At 37.7% G+C, this 25,135-nt stretch overlaps 1 protein-coding gene across 2 annotated transcripts in view; it reads left to right on the forward strand.

Moving 5' to 3' along the window:
- The window catches only part of lingo3a (leucine rich repeat and Ig domain containing 3a), a 38,461-nt gene that overhangs the window by 6,593 nt on the left and 6,733 nt on the right, over positions 1 to 25,135 (forward strand). Inside the window, exon 1 of one of the 2 annotated variants that reach the window (XM_052124248.1) lies at positions 18,573 to 18,602. The exons of the other annotated variant lie outside the window; for it this stretch is intronic. The gene's annotated coding sequence lies outside the window, so the exon portion shown is untranslated. Of the gene's footprint in view, positions 1 to 18,572; positions 18,603 to 25,135 lie in introns of those variants that run through there. 2 annotated transcript variants of the gene reach the window in all.

Raw genomic sequence — 25,135 nt, forward strand, 5'->3', positions numbered from 1 at the left:
CATTTCATCAGCCAATTTTATAAGACTGGGTGTGGGTTATGGAAAAGAGAAACATAAAAAGCAATTTAGCCTGCTGTTGCTTCAACATAATTCATATCCATTTGCGGGAGATATGAGTGCAATAATGGCAGGAAGTGAATTTGTGGTGCCCTTTTCTTTTTGGTGGAACTGTTGAAAGGATAATCTGTTACGCATACACTCACCGAGCACTTTATTAGGTACACCTGTATACCTACTTATTCATGTGATTATCTAATCAGCCAATCATGTGACAGCAATTATGCAGATACGGGTCAGGAGCTTCAGTTAAAATAATATAATGTAATCAACAATCAGCATGGGGAAAAAAATTGATCACAGTGATTGTTGGTGCCAGACGGGCTGTTTTGAGTATTTCTGTAACTGCAGATCTCCTGGGATTTTCATGCACAACAATCTCTAGAGTTTACTCAGAATGGTGCCAAAAACATCCAGTGAGCGGCAGTTCTGTGGACGGAAACACTTTGTTTATGAGAGAGGTCAATGGAGAATGGCCAGACTGGTTCGAGCTGACAGAAAGGCTACGGTAACTCAGATAACCACTCTGTATAATTGTAGTGAGCAGAATAACATCTCAGAATGCACAATATACCTTGAGGCAGATGGGCTTCAACAGCAGAAGACCATGTTGGGCACATTATTATGACCATAGTGTGTATGAGTGTATCTTGTATGAGTATGAAAATATAATACAATTAAATACTTGATAAATGGTTGCATGTATCAATATTTGCTGAGAAAATCCCCTGAACCTCTTAGACTCTGGTGCATTTTTGGGCTGCCACCTGGAATTTTTCACTCTAAAATTTAAAAGCTCAATAGTCACACATACTGTAGACAAATGTCTCATTTTTCAGAAACGCCCCCAAATAATACAAACATTCTCAACTAATTCATTGTTCTGTACAAGATATGCAGATCTGAAATCTATGTGTCTCTCTAACACATTTTAGCCCTCACAGATGTGTTCGTCCATAGACATTCAGTCTAATTTTCAGTTCGTGCTTCACCCCCATTGTTTAGTTGAATATCTCGGCCTCCAAGTGGACTAGAAACTCAATCTCAATAGAAAGCTGAGATCCTCCCCTTTTCGATAATATACAATTTAATCATCAATAGTCGATAAAAAAACATTCAGATTATTTATTTAGCATGCTTTTTCTGCTGGACCACATATTTTGTTCTGGAAATCTAAGATATAACATTTGATTATTCAGCTAATCAAGCTCACAGACAAGTTAAAAATGGCTCATTTTGTTAAAAAGGTAAGAGCCGATATAAGGTTTGTGGCTACTTGGGGCTTACAGCAGCAGTGATTGGCACATAAAAGGGACATTTGTATTTGATGTCTTACAGATATCATATTTAAATTTGTGAAATTAAGGTAACAAAATAAACTATACAGTCGCATTTTTGGAAATGACAGAAATCAAAGACATTGTTGTGGCTGATGAGTATTGAGTAGACATAACAAAAAGTGGCTTTGCAAGTCAGTATATTTGTTTAAGACTTTCCACATCATTGAACTTACCTGATCACTGGCCTACAGTCCACAGCAATCCAAACATTTGAGTTATCAATCTGTTTTAGTAGCCATTCACAGAAAATTTTCAAATTCTGTTTTAATTGGTGGTCAATGTACAGTTCTCTTTTGACGATGCATTGTACATCACTATTTTTCAGTGTCTCGCATATTGAGTGTTGCGTTTTTAAGACTGCAGGTCAAGTTAATAGCAGTTAAAAGTACTTTTAAAAGCACGTCTTGAGATTCCTGCATTCTGTGAGAATCCTATGTGTGTCCTGTATGACGACACGCCTTTTGGTGGCTATTCCGACTGAATGTCTTTCGATAAAATTTAGAAAAGTTTTGTTAAAAGTTACTCGTAAAAACATCTTTTGCACAGGTCAAGGGGCATGATTGATTGATTTTTTTTTATTGCATTTATTTTTATAATTGTACTAAATTAAGTACAATGATCTGATTGACCTACATGTATCTACAGCAAAAAAGTTCTACAGCTATTCCAGAAAGTTCTGGTCTTAAAGAGACTTTAATCTCTGTTGTAAGAAAAAACCCTGTTCCCCAAGCATGGTTTAATTTTTCATATTCATTTATTGGATCCTGACATTATGCCGACAGATGGTGAGAGAGATCAGTCTAAACACACTCCCGTCTACTTCCCTTCCCCTGAGGTAACTGTCAAAAAGTCCTGGATCATTTCATCAGATGGATTTCGTAATGGCACTCCAATTCCACACAAGAAAGTGAAATCCGCAAGGGGGTTTGTTTACACAGCACATCAAGGTGCTATGACGCTGGTGTGCAGCATGGACTATTGGCGCACCATCCAAAAAATATTCACTTGTGCCTTATGTTATGCATATGGATGTGCTCTGTATTGAGCTTTGTTAAATGTTGTCTCAATTGTCTGTAGTTGAGAAACTTAAGAAATTACAAATTAAGAAACGGGAAGATGGATTTAGGAACAATGACTAAAAGCAATCAAAACACCTGCATACAAATATGCATACTTTCCATACAGCATGCAAAAAGCAGTACGTCAAGTGAGTATTTTTGCAATTCTGTTTGTTGACACTAGTGCAGAAATTAGTCAGCTTTAATTTTTCTGAAGCCAAATAAATGTAAATAATATATATATATATATATATATATATATATATATATATATATATATATATATATATATATATATATATATATAAACCTTTCTTAGTCTGTCTCTTTCTTCTGTGCTAGCTTCTAGATTACTCTAGCTACCCTTGAAACTTGGCAGTGTGATAATGCAGATATTGACTTTTGTATGACAAATTGCTTATGTCCCTCATTTGTAAGTTGCTTTGGATAAAAGCATTTTCTAAATTACTTAAATGTTTAATTTGTTGGTGATGGACAGATCTTTGTAGCCTTGTTGAACTAGGAATGTGCTTTTCTGTGAAACTCTCTTGCCACCTTCCGTAGACTGGACTTCCTATGACAGGGTGTTATTCTGCTCCTGGTAGGGCCTCAGGAGAGGCGATATCATTACCCTGATGACAAAGCAGGCTGATTTGATGGTGCCTATAGGTCCTTGGGTCTCGAAAGGTCCTTGGAAGACCTACCATGAATTTCTCATGTGATTTAAAATAGAAGGTACAGTACAGGCAAACTCAACTGCTCAAGACATTGCCATGCATTGTTACATTTTTCAGCTACAATGAAAAACTCATGGTGATCATAGGTTCACTAATGTTGCAGAAAATTCTTGTTACTCAGCCGAATACTGCCTCTTGTTTTCCCTCTTGACTTTCTAGCTATGTTCCGATTCACAGGGTCCCTATGCAGTGTTCTTTACCCTACACACTGAGCAGGGAATATCTGTAGAAATTAACTTCACTTGACAAAATCCCTTCATTTGGAATGCCCTTCGATTGGAACGCACCATCTGTGTTCTATTTCTCGTCATCTGTATCGATTTCTTTGTACCTTGGCCTTCATTGATAAGGTCACACTATTTGAGGGATGTGCTCTTTGTGCAAGTGATTTTGGAGTTTGTCTTATAGGACATTGTCAAGAGACACTCACAAATTCACAGTCTGTTTTTGTGAAAATGCAATACAATGCGATGTAAAAGCTGAAAAGATGCCATGCTAGAAGGGAAACTATAGAGAAGTGTTAATCTATCTCTTTGTCACATGCATGTAATTTCTCAGGTTAGATTTGGTGATGCAGTTTGCTGTCTGCTGGTACTGAAAATGTAGAAGAAAAATTTATACTCTAGGATTTGTAATTTTTTTCAAGGAAAATTTGCTAAATTGCCATTAATGTAAAGTCCCTCTTTTGGAGATTCCACCCCATTTGGAGCAACTATACATACTTGACATGCAGCGCAAAAGCAGCAGTGAGCCCTCCAGCACCGGATGACTGTATAGACGGTCTTTTCTCTAGTACTGAATGCATTTGTGGTAAAATTGATTAATCGACTGTCTATAAGCTTAATGGATAAAATTATTAATGACAAATGATCATGTGCAAATGGTTTCAAACGTTGGATTTTATGCTTAGAAATACTGAAAAATGAAATGCAGGCCTTTGAATTTGCAAGGCTTGCTGAAAAAATGACTGTGAATTACTCTGAATATCCATCTATTCCTCTCTTCCTTTTTAAGCATTATCTCAAAGAGGCCTTAGGATTGTCAGTAATTCACAGTGACTTGGCGTAAAGTCCCCACAAATGCCTGGGCAGTTCTGGTGCTCCCAACCACTGGATTTATATGGTGACAGCCAAAATAGCACGTTTGAGCTCTCACAGTGAGTTAGAAGGAAGCGCCTATCAAGTTCACATCCTTTCAACATTTAAGCCATCTAAGAGCTTTCTGATTCAAGTGAAATCACTCCCTTCATCAAAACCTTCCTCTCTTTTCATATTCTTTTTTTATCTCTTTCTGCCAGCCTCAATCTGTCAAAAAAAAAAAAAAGACCAGATTTTTCAAGAAGGATAAACTGAGGCAGAGCTCCAAAAAGGGGCAGGAGCTACAAACCGATATAGAGAGCCCCTAAATTAACCCTTTCCCTAAACCCCTAACCATGAGTGGAAGTGATGCCCCCTTTTGGAGTTGATGCATGAACCTTCTTGTGTAACACCGCACTCATTTTGGAATGGAGATTCCCCCATTTGGAGATCTTTGGCCTGTAGCAGTACCTACTTGGCATTTTCCACCGAAAGTCAAACCACTGCCCCCCCAGTGGCCAAAGCTGGACGTGCTGTTGAACGCATGGGCATGTATGAGCTCCAGTTTCCAATTAAAATGTCCAGAGAGTGGTGCCAAAAGCAAGTTGTATTGTTAAGTGTGAATTATGTAATACTGTCAACAGTAATGCATATTTTATTAACTATGCGCTCTAGCACCAAACCTAAACATAACTGTCAGTGAGGTAAAACTGTAATCTTGAAGGGAAAATGCAACCTCTGAATCATGCTCATTGTTCATATGAACATGATTACTTTGGTAGTTTATGGTTCATATGGGACCAGAAACTGTGACTCAGAGGCTGCTCACTCCACAGTAAAAAAGTAAACACATTTTAATTGATTCAAAAACGTGTGATGGGAGATGCTGCTTATCAGTTACTTGGCAGAATAGGGTCGATTTCATGGTACTGGAACATTCTGTACCAACATGCCAACTTTGCATGTGATCATGTTGCTTGGTTAATCAGCTTTACCAGAACAACCAATCTGGTAGACCAGCGTGGTCATGGAAAATTATATTTGTCTTTTCAGCAAGGATTCTGTAAAAAAAGCATTCATGTATTCAGCGAGAATCATAGCCCATTCCTTGCATTATGAATGAAAAAAAAATTACTCTCTTGAGACTTTGAGTTTGGATTTATTTACTTGTTTTTGTCAGCATAAACTTTGCTGCTCATAAAAATAAACTGCATCCAATGGATCAAAGAGTTAGGCTAAATCTGAAACACTTCTGCCCTTGAGATAATCTAGTGCAGTTGTGTGCGAATTTGAGAACTGCAGCTAACACCTTTTTTGGGCCAAAAGTGATTTACAATAGCAGAACTGTGATAAATCCAACAAAATGTCAAAACATTTATGATGCAGCAGGTATTGAGTGGAACTCTATTGCTGGTTAACCTGCTGTCGTGTGGTCCCTTTCCAAGAGACAGTATAAGTCTACCAGCTGTCCCTTTTAGGCCACTGTTGTCTAGAAAATGCAGAGATTAGCACTGGTTATTGGAAAGCAGGTGGTGTGGCACAGGATTAAGGAAGATGCTGAAGTAGGCCAGGCTCACATCCAGCACAGCAATACAAGGGCCGTTGTCCCAGAACATCAGCCATGTAATAACGGTTAATCCCTCTATTTTACACAGTCACATGAGTTTCTATTTTCTGGCTAGGTTGGATGTAATGATGTGTGCTGCCCTGCTGTTACCAGAGGGAAGGAAATAAGTGTTTACTCCATGGGTTTTGTTTTTGTAAGAGATGATTTGAGAACATTTTGGCTGTTTTTCTTAATTCAAGCCTGTCACTGAGTGGGTGGAAACAGCATTACTTTCTGATGTGGCTGGTGTTTTTGCAGGCATTGTTGTTATTGCTATTGCTGGTAATCAGCCTTACAGTGAGATATAAGAAGGGTTAGTATTATAATTTCCAGCAAGCCTAAACAAGCAAATCCTGGCACTGGTCATTCAAGATTGTATTTACTGTCTCTCTTGTTTGATAAAATCAACTGTTTAAAATGCCTTCTTGTTGAACATAACGAAAGAAAATCGTAGTTGGGTTGCCTGAACAACTAGTCAACTAATCGGTCTTAAGAGAATCCCTGTAAAATAGGCTGGTTTTGGGTTCACATGATCGATTGCTGCTCTTAGGGAGCATTTACATACATAATGGAATGAAGGGGTTATAAAACAAGCTTTTAAAAGTAGGACTTAATTTTAACACCAAAAATGCAACGCTTGTAGCAGGAAGCAAAAAATTAAAGAAACGAAACAAAAAAACCTGACAGTCAAATTACCTACATCTTAATGTGTATAATTGTAAAGCAGCAGTGCTTTTAAAGTGATTCATTTAACCTTATGCGACACCATGTACACATGCAAGGATGTTAGGTTTTGGCATTTGCTATACGCAACGCATAATTTATATTCATTTAAACTGACTGATCTCAGTTCAGGGACTCTGGGCTGTCACTAAAGGGTTAAACTTTTGACACATGGAGTGATATGACAAAACAACATGTCGCTGACAACAGCAGAGTTTGTCTTTGGGAGAAACACCAACAAAACTACATCTGGTTAGAAACCTAATTAAGTTTTTACATTGAAACCAATGAGTCAAATGATTAGAGTCTCTAGTTTCATCCGATATGCCATTTAAAAAAATATATATATTTATTGCAAAATGTCACACTGTTAAACACAACGTACACTAATGTGTACTTAAGCAAATTTTTTCCTTAGAAATCCTTAGAATCAATGGTTTCTTCCAAAAGCTGAAAATGCTTTGAGGCTTTATATGAAGTTAGGATGAAAATTAGGTGCATTTTGAACTTTTCTGAGACCAGTGCAGACAGTCAGCACAGCACTGTCATTCACTAAATAGGGAGCAATGGATCATCCTATACCTGTCTTTGCATCTAAGTGCATTCACTCCTAAAATCTGACCAAAAATTCAGTTTCAGGCTGCAGATCACTCAACATGTTTGGCAGACATGGAACAATGGTAATCAGTACGTAGATTACGATTTTATACTGGTATCGTTACATCTTTTTTATTTTAGTACCCACTTGGTACAGAAGTACCGGTACTTTTGACAACACTAATGCAATATTATACAACTATACAACATTTTAACAACTTAAAGGAATAGTTCACCCAAAAATGAAAATTTGCTGATAATTTATTCAAACACCTCTTCCAGCAGCAACCTTAATTTTCCCCAGGAGGTATCCCATCCAGGTATGGCTAGGCTCAACCCTGCTTAGCTTCATTGAGCAATCAGATAAATTAGTTGTTGGACAATTCATTGATCATCCTGACAATCCCTAAAGCCTGAGATTCTTTTTCCATGAGTGGCTTTTTACGCTTGCATTGCATAGAAGGCTCCCCATGTTTTGTCTGCATCCTAAGCTGCGATGTATAGAGTCTGTATAGACCTACATTTTCAAGGGACCCACATTGACTCCAGCCACTCCAAACTTAAGCTCAGGGTCATTACCCTGTAACAGCTGCTCGGATCAGTGGTGACCTGGTGTCAAATGGTTGTCACTGTGTTCTCAAATTTATACTTGTTGACTGAACGGAGTCATGTTCAAGTATACATTGTAAATCCTCTGTCAAACCTTGTTTAGAAATGCTTTGGCTTCTTCATTATCTGCCACACTTTACCGAATTGACTTACAATCCTTCTCATTGTTGAGGAAATGTGGTTTTAAAAAAAGCATAGCAATTATCATGGAGAAAATACAACCTCTCTTTTTAACATTAATCCGGATAAATTTGAAAACTGCGTTTTCATTTTCAAAAAACACTATCCACTTAAGAAGCGTGGCCCAGCGTCAAATGCAATGCAATTTCAATTCGCCACCGGACAGCAATTCAGAGTCATTTCCAGTAGCCTTTGTAGGAATGCAGGCATAACAACGCTGCTACAACATTGGCCACCATCTTGAATGTTTTGGATTGAATGGATTACATGACTGTGTCACATGACATCAAATACTTCACCATTTTCGAATATCTCCATTTTCCCTGTCCACAACACAATACGAATATGGTGTTTTAAAATGTAACCACTTGGGAGAGTGTTTTCAAAAAGCTGAACAAAAACATGCTGCCGAGAATAGCGTGAAGCCAAGTGTTTAGATGAGTGGATTGACTGTCTCAGATGTGGAGGCAACTGAGATTCGTCCTTCACCACCCGGATTGAGGCGGGTCACTGCGCCACCATGAGGACAAATTGGGGAGAAAATGGACACCATCAGACACCATTTCTTTCTGTGTATTATTTGTTCAAAATGTAAATAACAGTTTTGTATAAAACATTAATAAATTAATCTAGCAACACCGTTTTCAGCTTGTTTTGAATGGTTAGCCTACATAAAAAAAGAAACAAAATACAAAATAAATATTTTTATGTAAATTAATGAATTAAAATCAATTACAATTTTAAGGAAAATAATCTGCAATTATGATTTTTGTCATAATCGTCCAGGTTTACATTTGAGTTATTACAAATATAGAATGTTTAGGATCTCTGCTTGAGGGTGTTACAGAAATAATTTAAATGAGAAAGAGTTGTGTATCTGATTTATTATATAATTTTAACATCATGTACATAATTTAGGGAAATAATTTAAATTGAGGATCATACCTGATAAAACTGTAAAAGAAGTAATTGTCTAAAATTATTAAGTTATGTACTTAAGTTATTAGTTTAATTGAAAGTCAGTAACTGTAATCTGATTACAAGAATTTGAAATGTTACACTACTTTTTGCCTTAAAGTGATTAGATTACAATAAATTATTACTTTATCAGATTATACCCAACACTAATCAGATAAAATCTCAGCAGTTTTTGAACCAACAACTGATATTTTAGCCAAAAAGTTTTTAAAATGGTATAAAATTCCAATCCACAGTGAAGGTGCACCAGGCAGCGAAACAAGTATTCAGCAATAGTTTTTGAATACAAGTATTTAACAAAAAAAATTTTTCCAAAAAATTGTGGTGTTCTGAAAAAATAATAATATACAGCTATCACAGACATTCCTATCCAGATGGGATTAGAGTTCTCAGAGGACCTCCAAGTTTGCCAAAAAAATAGTAGGTAATTTTCTCTGCAATATTTACATAGGATATGAGAGAAAAACACGTGTTTGATTCGTTTTTTAATAAAAATGAAACAAACAGTTTACAAAACAAATTTATGTAACCTCCTTAGATTAAAAAAAAACTAGTCCCATCTGAATTTTGCATTAGCCAAACATTTTACAGTCTGAAACTTGCGCTAATATGAATTAACATATAATTGGAAAGAACAGGGTAAATTACAGATGTAAATCCAGAGTTCACAGCTGGAGAATAATACCCAGATCAACTCTCATTGCTGCGTGAAAACTCCAGCTAATAGTTTCTTATTGCTCTTGCTGATTTATAAGCAGTGAAAAGCTTGATTAAAGACAACAGAGATGTGAGAAGAGGCAGCATGTGAATTGCCAACTGCCAGCAGATTCCTAACAGATCGTCACTGCAGCTGCTACAACATCCAGAGAAATAGACTATTGCAGTTCTCATTCGAAGGTCACACCGTGAACCACACTGATGTCATGAGGAATTCGTCTGGAGGTGACAACTGATGGCAGTTCTGCCGCTAGGGTCATTTATATGTTAATGACTGGCAATTGTGAGTGAAAGTTGTTCAGTGTTTCAAGCTTGCTGTGTTTTCAGAATACAGGGAAAGGCAAAAAACTGAAAGTTTGGCTTATTGTAGGCTAGCAACGAACAAAATAACTGTACAGACAAACATGCTAAAATAAACACCCTGAAATTATGGTGATATTTAACTCAAAAAGGACTACATTTTATTTGCTTGACATTTTTGACAGATATTTCAGAAAAAAATATTTTACAATTAAGAGATTTATCTATAATTTTTTGTTATGTAAATTATCAACACGCGCATTGTTACATTGTGCTGACATAATAGTTCATTTAAATGGCTAACGTGGAGGTGTTCAACAGCTTTTTTTTCTTTTTTTTTAAACAACCAACTTAATTCCCATGATGGTCTAGGCTGGTTTTGTGTTGGTCTAGCAGGTGGTCCAGCATAGACATGCTTTTCACCATCAAAAACTAGCTGGTGAAGCTGCCTGATCAGTGTGGTCATTCTGATGAAGCTGGTTAAGCTAGTTTAAGGCTTTACGTTATATGTCTATACAGAAAATACTTCAAAATTAAACCTACTCTGACAAACATTTACTGGAGGAACAAAAGTAACAACTTGCCCCAGACTCTGCCATTGTTGATTGACACCCCTACGCATACACACCTCCACCTCACACCCCACCCCCTCCTGCAGACAGGCACGGATTTAGAAAGCAGAGGCCCATTGGCACAAAATCTTGGAGGCCCCCCTCCCAGAATTTTTCAGAAATACAGGTGAAACTCGAAAAATTAGAATATCGTGCAAAAGTTCATTAATTTCAGTAATTCCACTTAAAAGGTGAAACTAATATATTATATAGACTCATTACAAGCAAAGTAAGATATTTCAAGCCTTTATTTGATATAATTTTTATGATTATGGCTTACAGCTTATGAAAACCCCAAATTCAGAATCTCAGAAAATTAGAATATTACATGAAATCAATAAAAAAAAGGATTTTAAATACAGAAATGTCGGCCCTCTGAAAAGTATAATCATGCATATGTACTCAGTACTTGGTTTGGGCCCCTTTTGCATTAATTACTGCCTCAATGTGGCGTGGCATGGATGCTATCAGCCTGTGGCACTGCTGAGGTGTTATGGAAGACCAAGATGCTTCAATAGCGGCCTTCAGCTCTTCTGCATTGTTTGGTCTCATGTCTCTCATCTTTCTCTTGGCAATGCCCCATAGATTCTCTATGGGGTTCAGGTCAGGCGAGTTTGCTGGCCAATCAAGCACAGTAATACCATGGTCATTGAACCAGGTTTTGGTACTTTTGGCAGTGTGGGCAGGTGCCAAGTCCTGCTGGAAAATGAAGTCAGCATCTCCATAAAGCTTGTCTGCTGAAGGAAGCATGAAGTGCTCTAAAATGTCCCGGTAGACGGCTGCGTTGACTCTGGACTTAATAAAGCACAGTGGACCAACACCAGCCGATGACATGGCTCCCCAAACCAACACAGACTGTGGAAACTTCACACTGGACTTCAAGCATCTTGGATTGTGTGCCTCTCCATTCTTCCTCCAGACTCTGGGACCTTGGTTTCCAAATGAGATGCAAAATTTGCTCTCATCAGAAAAGAGGACTTTGGACCACTGAGCAACAGACCAGTTCTTTTTTTCTTTAGCCCAGGTAAGACGTTTGACATTTGAAGCCCATGTCCAGGACCCGTCTGTGTGTGGTGGCTCTTGATGCAGTAACTCCAGCCTCAGTCCACTCCTTGTGAAGCTCCCCACACATTTGAATGGCCTTTTCCTGACAATCCTCTCCAGGCTACGTCATCCCTGCTGCTTGTGCACCTTTTTCTTCCACACTTTTCCCTTCCACTTAACTTTCTATTAATGTGCTTTGATACAGCACTTTGAGAACATCCAACTTCTTTTGCAATTACCTTTTGAGGCTTTCCCTCCTTGTGGAGGGTGTCAATGATGGTTTTCTGCACAACTGTCAGGTCAGCAGTCTTCCCCATGATTGTGAATTCAACTGAACCAAACTGAGAGACCATGTAAAGGCTCAGGAACCCTTTGCAGGTGTTTAGCTGATTAGAGTGTGACACTTTGAGCCTACAATACTGAACCTTTTCACAATATTCTAATTTTCTGAGATTCTGAATTTGGGGTTTTCATAAGCTGTAAGCCATAATCATAAAAATTATATCAAATAAAGGCTTGAAATATCTTACTTTGCTTGTAATGAGTCTATATAATATATTAGTTTCACCTTTTATGTGGAATTACTGAAATTAATGAACTTTTGCACGATATTCTAATTTTTCGAGTTTCACCTGTATGCTCGTGAGGACAGAGACGTCTGATAGCTCACCCTTTTTATTTTTTTTATTTTACAAAACAAGGTAATTGTTGTATTTGTGAGTGTACACAAATAAAAGTAAACCCTTTATAGTCTCTAATGATGTCTTACACTTATCTGTATGCCCCAAAATGACGGAGAATTTTATGTCGTTTCCGCTGTAATGACGGAAAACTCCAGCAGGAGGCGCTGGCGCGTCCGTCGACCCCAGCAGGTTAATCAGCAGAAGGTTCTAAAAATATTAAAAACAACAAAGCTATACTTCTCTGCAGTGAACTGATGGACAAAGACTAAAGATATAGGCTACTTTTAAAATATTATGTGAAATATTACGTGAAAGTACCCTGAACTAGAGAATGACTCCCACACATTGATAAGCCTAGACCACATATCTGGTCATAAAAATGAACAGTCAACATTAATACAACAACGTTACATGATTTAAAATCAACATATCATAATGTGGGTGCTGAACTCTAGCTAAATCAGAAAAAATATTTATTTAGGTGGGTCGGTGCACGCAGATTTGGAAGGCTTTGGCGCCGATCCGGGCATCTATAATAATCAGGGTTTTTAATAAGGGGGAAAGTAATAGATAGACCTACATTTTGAGGCTGTCAAACTGGTAAGGTACATTAACCTACCCATCACCGCTGGTCTCTGCCGCCTTCAGCGGCTTCGAGCGCCTGCTTCGTTTTCGGTCTTGAGCGGAGTCGGAGACTGTGGTGGTGGGGGGGGGCACTTGAACAGGTGTCTGTCACTCCAGCCTGGCTGTGGTTCTCTGTCTTGTTGTGCTGATGCTCAGGTTCATCTGAAATAGCAAGGCTGGATGTTGTGCTAAACTCTTCTTTGCTAGCATCACCACAGGCACCGCCAGGCTCTTTATTTGCGTCGAGCCGACTTTTGAAAAAAGTGGAGATGGTTGGAATATTTCTCCTAATTAAATCCTCTCTGCCATCCTTCTATCCATTTTGTGGCTCCACTGCTCCACCGTTTTTTATCCACGTTGTTTGTTTTTTGATGCCCTCAATTCTCTTTTTTTCACACTATCTTCTACCGCCGGTCTTGCCTCTATCAACAGTTTCCGCGGTAACCGCAAACTCATTGTCATCATCAGACACAGCCGACACAGCCAAAAAACTGATCATGATAATTTTTGTGTGCAATTAAATTATTGTTAACACACATACACACAAATACACATTCATTAATTAATTTAATTTTAATTTAATTTTAAATGTAAAAAAAAAAAAGGAAAAAAAAGGATGAGGCCACACAGTTAGAGGGGTCTTGGAGGCCCCCTACCGGTCGGAGGCCCCCGGGCACAGGCCCAATCGGCCCGGTGGTAAATCCGGCCTTGCCTGCAGAGATTTTGTTGTTCTGATCTCTGGTCAGACTAGAGTCATTTCAAACACACCAAGAGATAATACAGACTGACTGTCAGACTGCAACATTCTAAGAAGAATCTTCATTAAAAGAATCCACTAACCAGGTAAGACAGATGATTTATACTGTATTCAATACCAATTCTGTATTTGACCTCATCTGATTTTCAGATGTTTGTATATTTTATTATTGTTATATTTTGTATATTTCATGTATTCCTTTTAAATAAAGATTTTTAAATCCAATTATTGACTCAGCATTTATGTTGCATCAACAGTGATTCAAGGCCTGTAATAAGAGGCATGAGCTAAATGATGTTTGGGATTGGGCGGGGTCAATTTTAAGTTTAACCAATAACATTAAAGCCAATGCATGGCCCATTAGCTGTAAATATTAGATGTGCAACATAAATTGTAACCAATAAAATGAAAGCCAGTGTATGAATGAAGTGACCCAATGGTTGTCAAGATTTAAGGGTAGGTTAAGCTTATGGGCAGCCAATCCAGTTTGAGATAAATTACCAATAGGGGTGACCATTTGATCTAGAAAGTGCAAATGTAACTCAGGTGCGAAAAAGTATTCTGACAGACATTACTTACTTTACTTAGACATTATTTACATTACTTACCATGGCAACAAATGACCATAACATGGAAGAAATCGGCAGTCACTATACATCTGAAATGGTATATAATCGGATGGAAAGGAGACTGTGGAAATTGAGATTCAGGGGCCAATAGATTTCTGAATACTTCCAAAATTCAGCGGTTTATACAGGGGTCTACTGGTCCGGATACAGCTCTTTTCAATCAGTGTTATACATACATATGTTTAAAAATGTATGAGCTTAAGCATAAAGAATATGTACTTTCAAGACCCCCTCAACCTTTTATTTTGACTTCAAATGGGATGGGGTTCAAGCAAAGGCGAACTCCGTATTTTGTTGTTGTTGTTTAACTTACGAAAATCGAGAGTTCATAGCAGAGCTTTGTGGCAAACTTGCAGCAAATTTGCCATTGTTGTCAATGTTCACCACTACTGGCGAAGAGCTGCAAACTTCTGGCAAAGATTTGCAGCATATCAAAAGCTCATTTACATATGAAAATAATGAGTGGAAAATTTGCAGCAAGTTTAGATTTTTTGTAAGGGTGGTGCTGGGCGAACATTCATGAGCACCGCCATGTTAAGATCATACGACCAGTCAAAAATTACATACTTTATCTCAATAATACTTTGTAATTGGATGCTTTCTCTCATGACTGACTGTGAATAGCACATTCTTAACATCAGGAACAGAGAACTTGTGTTTTTGCACGACACTGCATCTGCACCACTAGTTGTTAGCGCAACATTAATACAACTGAGCTATAGAGTGCACCTTTAAAATAACCTCCCTATAATTTGCACCTTGGCCAAACAGTAGGCAATTCGAGCTCTAATTTTGACCACAGATGTGCAAGAAGCATCCCTTCATTTTCTCCATGGCCCTGACTGAATGACTAGCATGAATGTACATTGTCAATTAGTGAAATTGCACATTGTTGCACTAAGTGATATTTAAAAAAAATCAAGGGTTTTTCTCTGTCTCTGCCAGAATTTAAATGTGTATCTGTGTTTGGTGTGATTGTGTGTCACAGAACGATTTCAGAATCACACGCTATATGCCCGTATCTACTCTCACGGACGGCTAAGCTAACCGCTAGGCAGCAGCCAGGCAATTTGAGGTGATTCCATCTGACAGGGTTAGAATGCCAGCCATTGAAGGGTGTCTTCTAATCCATTCAAGCCAAACAGACTACTGCAGGACGGAGTCCAACCTCTGCCATGTGACCTAGCTGGGCCGTGGCCTTTTCTGTCACTATCTGAAAAGATTTCTCATGCAATACCAGTCCTTGTGTTTGCCTTTCCTCAACTCTCTCATCCTTCAAGCTAATGCAACTTCAGTGTTATATCACACTTTTGGAATCCATTACATAATTTTATTGCCTTGTGTTTATATGTAATTGGCCCCAGGAGTCATTTGCGGCAATTCATTGACAGTTAGGATAAATATCTCAAGGGGCTCATGGCAAAAGGCATCATAATTAGAGTCTTCCTTAGTTGTATGAATATGGTTTTTAAAATCAATCTGTGAATCCAACTTTCTATGAGCTTCAAATTACTTGTAAACATTAGTGCCTCTCTAAAGTACATTTTCATACAAGGGTTTACATTTTAGAAGCTGTCCATACACTGATATTGTGTTGTATTTTGTGAGATTGTAAAATGTACATGGCAGAACCTCATTCTACAGGAAGTACGATTACTTTCAAATAATAATGAGATCACAATGAATATATAAGATCACATTTATGTTCTTGGCAAAATTGTTCCTAGTTAAGTGACTTATAAGAGATAAAATAATAACGTGTAAATCTGTCTACAGTAATTGACAGACTCTGTAGGTAGTTATGGAATGAAGTTGAGTAAATCCCATGGGGTCATTAGCAGCACAGTAGAGTGTCTGGTATGGGTGAGTTAATGAATGTCATGTATGAAGTACCATGGTGTTGGCTACGTACAATCCTTTTTTAGTGTGATGGGATTTCTACAGATTCATTCCTGGCTCTGTCACTGTGTTGTGATCTAAGTGTGGTGCTCTCAACTCAGCAAGTTTGCCAGAAGGATACATTATATTTCTGTAGCTAATAAAGTCAAATAACACAAATGGTTTTCTATGTTTGTTTGAAGCATCTAATACAGAACCATCTAGAAATAAAAGATTTTTGTGAGTTCTTAAAGGTCTGGGCTAGTTGTCATGTTTATATATATATATATTCAGGTTCCACTTTGACAGCTTACCTCATAAAGTGTGACTGTTTATTTTTTCTGGACAATAATGCTGAAAATGTTCAATGGCTTTTTTGTAGCTAAAACTTTGAAGAAATATCCCAGGGTACAATAGTTAAGCTCAATCGACGGCATTTGTGTCAATGTTGATTACAATTTCAACGTGTTCCTCCTTTTCTTTAAAAAAAGCATAAAGTTAGGTTACAGTAAGGCACTTAAAATGGAAGTGAATGGGGCCAATTCTTGGAGGGTTTAAAGGCAGAAATGTGAAGCTTCTAATTTTCAAAAAGCACTTACATTAATACATTAATGTAATACGTGAGCTGTTAAGTTGTCATAATCATAATTTTGATGGTCGCTTTAGGGTTGTATGTCATCATTGCAATGAAGTTGTAAAATTGGATGTAACTTGCACTGAAAAGGTTAGTAGGCAATTTTATTTAACTAAAATCATGTTAACGGGTATATTGATGGTTTTGTGGCTATACTTTGAAACAGTGAGTATTTGAACAAGTGCAAGTATAAAGATAGAAATGGACTAAAATATCACCAATTCAAGTAACATTAAACATTTCTCAAAGTCTAAGTGAGAGTTTGACTAATAGAAAGAACTAGTCCCCACATAGGTTGCATATTCATTGCAATGGGCATAAACTCTCTTAAACTCTCATCCTGTGTAATAATAATCAGTCAGCAGAATGTGGCTATCTGCTTTGCTAGAGCAACCATGAAGCTGCATTCATGATTCGCATCAGGGTGTCGGCATCAAGCACACTTTGAACTCCACATGAAAAGCGCTTGCAGACAAAAACATCTCAATCTGCGTTTTGGTGATAGTTAAGACTTGAAGTGCTTCAGGGGGGCCTGGGGAGCTCAGAGACTATTGATGCTGACTACCACACCTGGAATCGCAATTTTTAATCCAGGGTGTGCTGAGTGACTCCAGCCAGGTCTCCTAAGCAACCAAATTGGCCCAGTTGCTAGGGAGGGTAGAGTCACATAGGGTAACCTCCTTGTGGTCGCAATTAGTGGTTCTCGCTCTCAATGGGGCATGTGATAAGTTGTGTGTGGATTGCGGAGTGTAGCATGAGCCTCCACATGCTGGGAGTCTCCACGATGTCATGCACATGAGCCACGTGACAAAACGCGCAGACTGATTGTCTCAGAAGCGGCGGCAACTGAGACATGTCCTCCCCCACCCTGATTGATGTGAGTAACTGCTCCACCACGAGGACCAACTAAGTTGGGGGAATTGGGCATTCCAAATTGAAAATAAAAGGGGATAAAAAAAGTCTTGATGTGCTTCTGTGGTAATTAAAATGCACCTTACGTAAACTGAAAAATACTGCAAGTTCCATCTGGACTTGTTTTGTACAACAAATAGCATCAAGAGCTCCTTTCCCCATCACGTTATCACTGACACCAAACAGGTTAAACTTTCTTAATTAATCACACGCATTAATGCATTAATTTTGACAGCACTAATTTGAACGTCTACGAATTGGCTCCATTCACTGCCATTGTAATTGCCTCACTGTATCCAACATTTTTCCCTTTTTGTATTTTTTTAAGAAAAGTTTAACAATTTATTTTTGTGGTAATCAACATTACAAATGCTGTTGATTTATCTTAAATTGTATCAAACCAGGAATATTCCTTTAAGGTATGTGCCTAAACATAAAATAATACCCTAATTTCTGCTACGCTCTATAGAACCTTTCCAATTTAAATTTTTCCCTGCAAGTTAATTGTTATTAGCAGTCAAGTGCATGAAATGCCAGCTAACTCATGGTGATGAGACTGCAGTCTTTTTATAACTTTTAATTGTATAATCTCTATGACGTCCCATGACAGCACTCCTTTCATTGCCATGTCTCAGTTTGGAGGGGTTTACAGAGCGGATGTTCATTTACTCCTACTGCTGGCTGTGCCCAAATGCCAGGGGTGCCATACATGGCTGACCTACTTTACAAGAGCCCTGTCCATATGCATGCTGACTGCAGTGCTGCTGGACCTTGGTTACCCAGTGGAACTCATTAGCTGCTGCATAACTACCAGGGGAACAACTCATCTAAGAATTCCTGAAGAAGGGGAAGGTTGTGTTGTGTGGAAGATGTTGTGAAATTTGCATTTTGGTATTTTAAGGCACTATAGGCGCCAAACGAAATGTATTTACTCTAGAGCAGTGTTTGTATTTTGTCAGGTCTTTGGGACTCTAAATTTAAAGTGTACAGTATGAACAAGCAGAAATTAACAAATATTTAAAACTTTATATTTTTATAATGTGACACAGGATCCAGTTCCATTCTGTAAATGCTTCTCAAAGCCGTGAAAGGCACACATTGTTATTTTATGAAATTTCTGATCAAAAGTCAGATTCAAATGTCTAACTTTTTAAATGTAGGTTAAAAAATCACTTAATATCATTGCAATAATTTGACAGATTGTTTATTTCTTTTTAATTCAATGACACATAATGGGGCTCAAGTAAATTTTTTACTTAACCTTTTTAAGTTAAAAAAGTTTTCAGACACTGCTTTAGAGTTATGTGGACATAATGCTGGATTTGGTGTCCTGGATTGCTCTTGAGGGCATGTCAGGATACCTTAATCCGATAAGTCATGTCATAATGGAGAGTGACATTTGCCATCATTGTATTTTAAACTGCTTCATTGGACTTCTTTGGGCACACTCCAATCAGTACGTTTACATGCATTTTCAACATTCGGTTTCAGTTGGCCTTTAAAACAGTACTTTGTCTTTTTAAAATGCAATGTAAACACTTGAGTCTTACTGAAATTGTGCTTGTCCGATTTTTGTGAAGTTTGACCAACTGAACTAGATAATTTGATTCGTCATGTGAATTGGACCACAAGTGGCCTCACTGTAGTGCTCATGCTCCGAAAGACAGAAGTAATATGCAATGTGATTTACCAGCATTTCCTCTCAGTTGACGTCCTTGCTTTGAATATTAGATTTAGACTGACATTGTGTCATGGTGTCATGGATACAGACGAAGACTCTAGCTCATCTACGCAAAAACCTGCTGTTGCCGATTATAAATCTGCACGTAAATGTGATATACTGAAAGCTTGCTTGTTCTTTTAAGTTTATTACAGGGGGTCAAGTTTTGCTGGTAGATTACAAAAATCAAGAGTTCATGCTAAATTTGCTGCAAACTTTATTTTTACATGCATGAGGAGCTATCACATGCATGAGGAGATGCAAACTTCTGGCAAAGATTTATGGCGAACCTCAAGCTCATTTGCATGTTAAAATTAATGATTGTCAAGTTTGTGCTAAGTGGCTAGTTTGCCAGAACAGGATTTTTTCCTGCGGCTAAAAGCATCTTTCTCGTTTGGCGGCCATTCAAAAGTAGATGTGTATTCTAACGAAATAAAATGTTTCGCAAGCAACATATAAATCACAAATAATCTGTTATTTTATAGTTGATGCTTAGCCAGCAAGGGCTCTTTAATGTGTGAAATAGACTTGCATCTAAACTTCCATTGAGATGAATGGGAATGCTCAGTCATTGATTTCCCTCCAACTGTTTGACCAACTTTTTTTGTATGTTGTTATTTTTTTAATTTTTGTGCCAAATTTGGCATGCCCAGTCCACGTGGTGGCGTAGTGACTCACCTCAATCCAGGTGGTGGAGGATGAATCTCAGTTGTCTCCACGTCTGAGACCATAAATCCACGCATCTTATCACGTGGCTTGTTGAGCCTGTTGCCGCTGAGACGTAGTGCATGTGGAGGCTTCCACGAACAACTCACCACATGCCTGTTTACATTATCTGTTTACATTCTGCTTTCTTGTTTTGCGACAGTTACCCCGGCCTTTGACCTACAGTATTTATCTAGCTCCAACATCATAGCCAAGTAGTGTGTGATCTAACCTGACTTTTCTGAGCAAAGATGAAACCAGTATTGAGCACAAAGCCAATCAGTGATCACGTAGAGCATCAATCAGTTTATTCCCCTGGACTGTGAGTGATAGCCAATGAAAGAGTGAGTGCTTGAGTCTGTATGTCTCTAAATCACTATTCTTGTTGGAGATGATCCACCAGTGACAGTCAGTGTTTCTGTGTCAGTAGGTCATGTCCATTGACCCACAATAATCTAAATAATTAATTGCATCAGCAAACCGAGCAATAGCAATTGTAAGTAGCATAGAAAGCCTTTCTTCTCACCTGTATTAAATATGCATGTTAGACAAGTCATGTTTCCTGCCTGCGGTTAGCCACTGTTGTTCTTCCCTAGAACACAATTGATATTCTATCCCCTCAAGAGTTGTGTGTGAGTGCCCTGTGCTGCTTCTACAATAGCATGTAATTTCTCATTAGTTTTTAGCTGTTTAGCATACCTGTATCGTGAACCAGATCAGGTGAAGCTTCATAAATGTCTTTATTTTTAAATTATTACTGTATTTAGGGCATACTGCCCTCAGCAGTCCATTACCAAATGATGATCATTTCAATTATCATCATCATTTTAATTGAACAGATTCTTTCAGAAGTTATGTTTATGTAGATGTTTTAATTAAGCTATTTTATTTATTAAAGCTATCCTATAAAATATCAATAGTTACAACAAAAGCAATGTGTATATTTAACTACACGATGTAATATGAACATCTAGTAATTACTTTGATTTATGTCTCACAAGATGGACATGGTGAAATTGTGGTTATGTACGTTTTTGATTCACTAAAAGGAACAGGCTGATAAGAGTCATTCGTTGTAAGTTTTGCGATGTAGATTCAAAAGAATTGGCAAGTGTGAGTCATTCGTTTGGGGTTTGGACTACACTGTTCGTGCTGTATGTTTTTCGTCCTGTAGATTCAAAAGAATCGTTGTTTTTGCCTTTCAGTCACAGCGACTATGTTGTACTGCCAGCATTCATAATGTCAGCGCTGCACAGCCTCTGCACCCCTTGAACTCCTAGACCTCCACTGAATACAAGAACATCCCTGAGACTTACTGTCCTTTAGCAACACGCCAGTGCCCTTGTCTACTTTTGTTTGGCCAGGGGCACCGTTGCGTCTACGACATCCCCTTGAGACATTTACCCTAAGCATCCGTCATTCGCCCTCTCCTCATCCCTGGTCAACTTCGTCCTGTCAGACTGTCCTCCCGTGGGGCACTACTGGGTTTTCCCAAGCTAACAATGATAGATGGGCTTGCAGAGCATGAGACAGAATGAGGAGGTTACGTACAGATATGTAAAGAGTTGTGTGGGAAGAATGGTTTGAAATCGATTTGAGTTGAAGAGTGCCGTCAGCAGCACTAAACTGGTGCAGATCCAGCCATGATTTATTAGAGAGCTGACGCCTCCACACGCCTCTATCCAGCTTATGAGGCCCTCAAAACCAACTTCTTTGAGTTCTCGCACCTGCCCTGGAGTTACACTAGTGTTCGCTCCTTCCATTTTCTTATACTTAATAATATATTCTCTCTTTCTCATTAAGGTTTCCTTAAATGCACTCAGTGTGTATCATCTTTAACTTTTTCAACACAGTCTTTTCCTCTGATGTTCATGCTTACAGAAGCAACTTGTCAAGCTACAGTATGCCGCTGTGTTTTAGCACGATAAAAGCTTTTTGTCCCATTTTTTTTGGGACACAATTAGAAATACAGTATATGCATTTCTTTGCATTAGATAATAAAATATCAAACCAACTGGCAAAGATACATATGAAACATATGCTTGTGCTATGTTTATGTAGAATAAATGGCACTTTTTATATTTTGGAATGACATTTGTACATTTATAAGCATGGCTTAAGTGTCCAAATACATTTTGGTGCCACTTTATAGGCCTATGGGTTTTCTGTTCTTTTCATCTGCTTAATTAAGAACTGCTGTTTTCCCTTTTGATCCTATTTTTATATCATTAATGTTCTCCCATGTAGATATTTTATTTTTAACTAGCCTCTTAACAGCTGTTGTGTGGGGGAAAACAATAATTTGCTTGATTCGTCCTTCACGTATTGAGCTGTTATGTAATTCTCAGGTGGATTTGATACCTTGCAGAGGTGAACAAGAGAGCAAAGAGGTAAACGTGTCTTTCATTTAGTCGTGACAGCTTCGGGGCCAGAGGTCAGCTGCATTCGAATTCTATTGCAGTAGAAGCTAAAATTGGAACGTAAATGTGCTTGAAACTTAGTAATGTTTCAAATGCACTGATACATTTTTATATTTAGAAAATTTGTTTTTCATTATTAAAATACACCCTTGAATTGCTTAATTAAATTAGGACTGAAGCCAGCCTTACTATGTAGTATACTGTAGCTCTTGTAACTTTTACCACATGTCATGCAATTTTTATCTTCATAGAGAGTTTGTCTTAACATAGCTTGTATCATTTTTTTATTTTTTTTTTAAACCGTATATCCGGATTCTGGACAGGGATGGGCAAGGCTAGAGAATGGCTTGGCCTCGTGCCCTTATAAGAACACAATATTTTTATACATTATTCATTGCAGTTATTGACTGAACTTTGGAGACTTTCCATCACTGACATCAGACTCCCATTCTCATGTGATTAGCTCAAATTGTAAGCTAATTTATACTAGTTATTTGATATTTTTTACTTTATACCCTGTTGAAAAGACCCACATTGCTAGTCACCAGTATTTTGTTGTGCAAAAAGGGTAATGGTAAAACATTTTTCACTGGGTATAAGAAACTTATGGTAAGATGACATCATAATAGCTTGCAATCTAAAATAATTTTTATAATGACAGAGCAGGCTGCATATATGAAAATACACAGAAATATTAGTTCACACTTTAAATATATCTTATGTATATCAAATATATATGTCAGAATTTGCAAAGCTCTAATTTATTTGTATTTTTTTAGTGATGGCATGAATGTAATGTAATGCTGACTGAGAGATATACCTCAAAAGCCTGTTGTATCATATTTGAGTATCATAATTGATACATTGATTTCAAAGGGGGTTTTGCAATCAAATAATATATTAATGTTTAAAAAGTTGCTTATATTCAACAAATACTCATTTTAAGAAATCAGTAATAATATAATAATTACTGTCACTTTTACTTTATTAAAATGAGCTGCCTTTTATCCCAACATAAGTTCCTTTTCATGCAAGTCTGCCACCACTTTAAATAGATCGATATAAACATTGAAACCAATTTTTCCACAAATAACCACTAGATGGTGCCATAAACATGTGAAGTTACATATCATAGGTTGTTTGGCTGGTCAGCTTGAACAGAGAGTGAAACACGAGCTGTCAAACATTTTGTATTATATTTGATACACGGCATTATAGGGTTAAGAAGGCAGACTTAACTGCCTTAACCAGCAGGACTTTACTGGAAAGAAGGGATGGGCATTTCGAGTAATTTTGAAATTGAGTACTCTTAACACATAAAAAAATTAATAATCAATTAGTGGAAATTTAGAATGTAAAGTCAGCTTTCAAATTTTGCACCTGTTTATCTTATGGAAAAAAAAAAGAGAGAAATATTTATTCACTTTCCAATTCTTCTGAAGTGATACAGTCACTTAAAATAATGGCAGAATTTTCTTTTTTGATCAAATAACAGCAAGATTTAGGTGAGAGAAGCAGTTTCATTGTTGCACACATCAAGCAAAGGTACAAAGGAAAATCAAATTGCAATATTCGAATAGTGTTTTTACTAGTCTAATATTTAACACTGAACGAGTACTCGATTAATCGATCACTCATGCACATCCCTACTAGAAAGACAATACTGGTTGATTTTTGTTTTGTTTGTTTTTTGCAGTTTATCAGCATGGCTATGCTGGTCCACCTACTAGACCAGCACAAAATCTGTATAAACCAGCCAGATAGAAATGAATGTGTATCTAAGCGTTTCAGCAGGGTAGGCCTATAAATACTTGTATTGCTACAGTCTGTTGGAATTATCATATATTAGCATAGATATACACTCACTGAGCACTTTATTAGGAACACTCTGGTCCTAATAAAGTGCCCAACGTGGTCTTCTACTGTTGCACCCCATTCGCCTCAAGCTTCCACATGCTGTTCATTCTGAGATGATATTCTGCTCACTACATATCTATAGAGAGGTTATCTGAGTTACCGTTGCCTTTCTGTCAGCTCAAACCAGTCTGGCCATTCTCCGTTGACCTCTCTCATCAACAAGACATTTCTGTCCGCAGAACTGCCACTCATTGGATGTTTTTGGCACAATTTGGCACTTTTCCACTGCACGTTATGGTTCGACTCGCCTCAACTCTACTCACTACTTTTCTGAGCTTGCATTTCCATTGCAGTTTAGTGCCATCTCAACGTGGGTGGGATTATAGGCTGATCGTCATAGTTGCACCACCAGTACTGCCGTGACATCATCTTAAACACGACACAAACTGACCAAAACAATTACACGATTGCTTGCTGTTACCTACTAGCTCATTTTGCTGCATAAAGCAGTTGTTGCATGGTGATTTTACACAAGTGTAACAGTTAAATTGGTCTGGTTGTTTTAGAAGCAAGCTTCCAGTAGCTGGTCAACTAAATAAAGTGAAGCTTTCAAGCAGAGTATAGAGTTAACATAACAAAACATACCATCCATTCCAGATAGCTTCCATTTGGTTGAACCACTT

This window comes from Xyrauchen texanus, chromosome 50, assembly GCF_025860055.1.
Source record: "Xyrauchen texanus isolate HMW12.3.18 chromosome 50, RBS_HiC_50CHRs, whole genome shotgun sequence".
NCBI lineage: Eukaryota > Metazoa > Chordata > Actinopteri > Cypriniformes > Catostomidae > Xyrauchen > Xyrauchen texanus.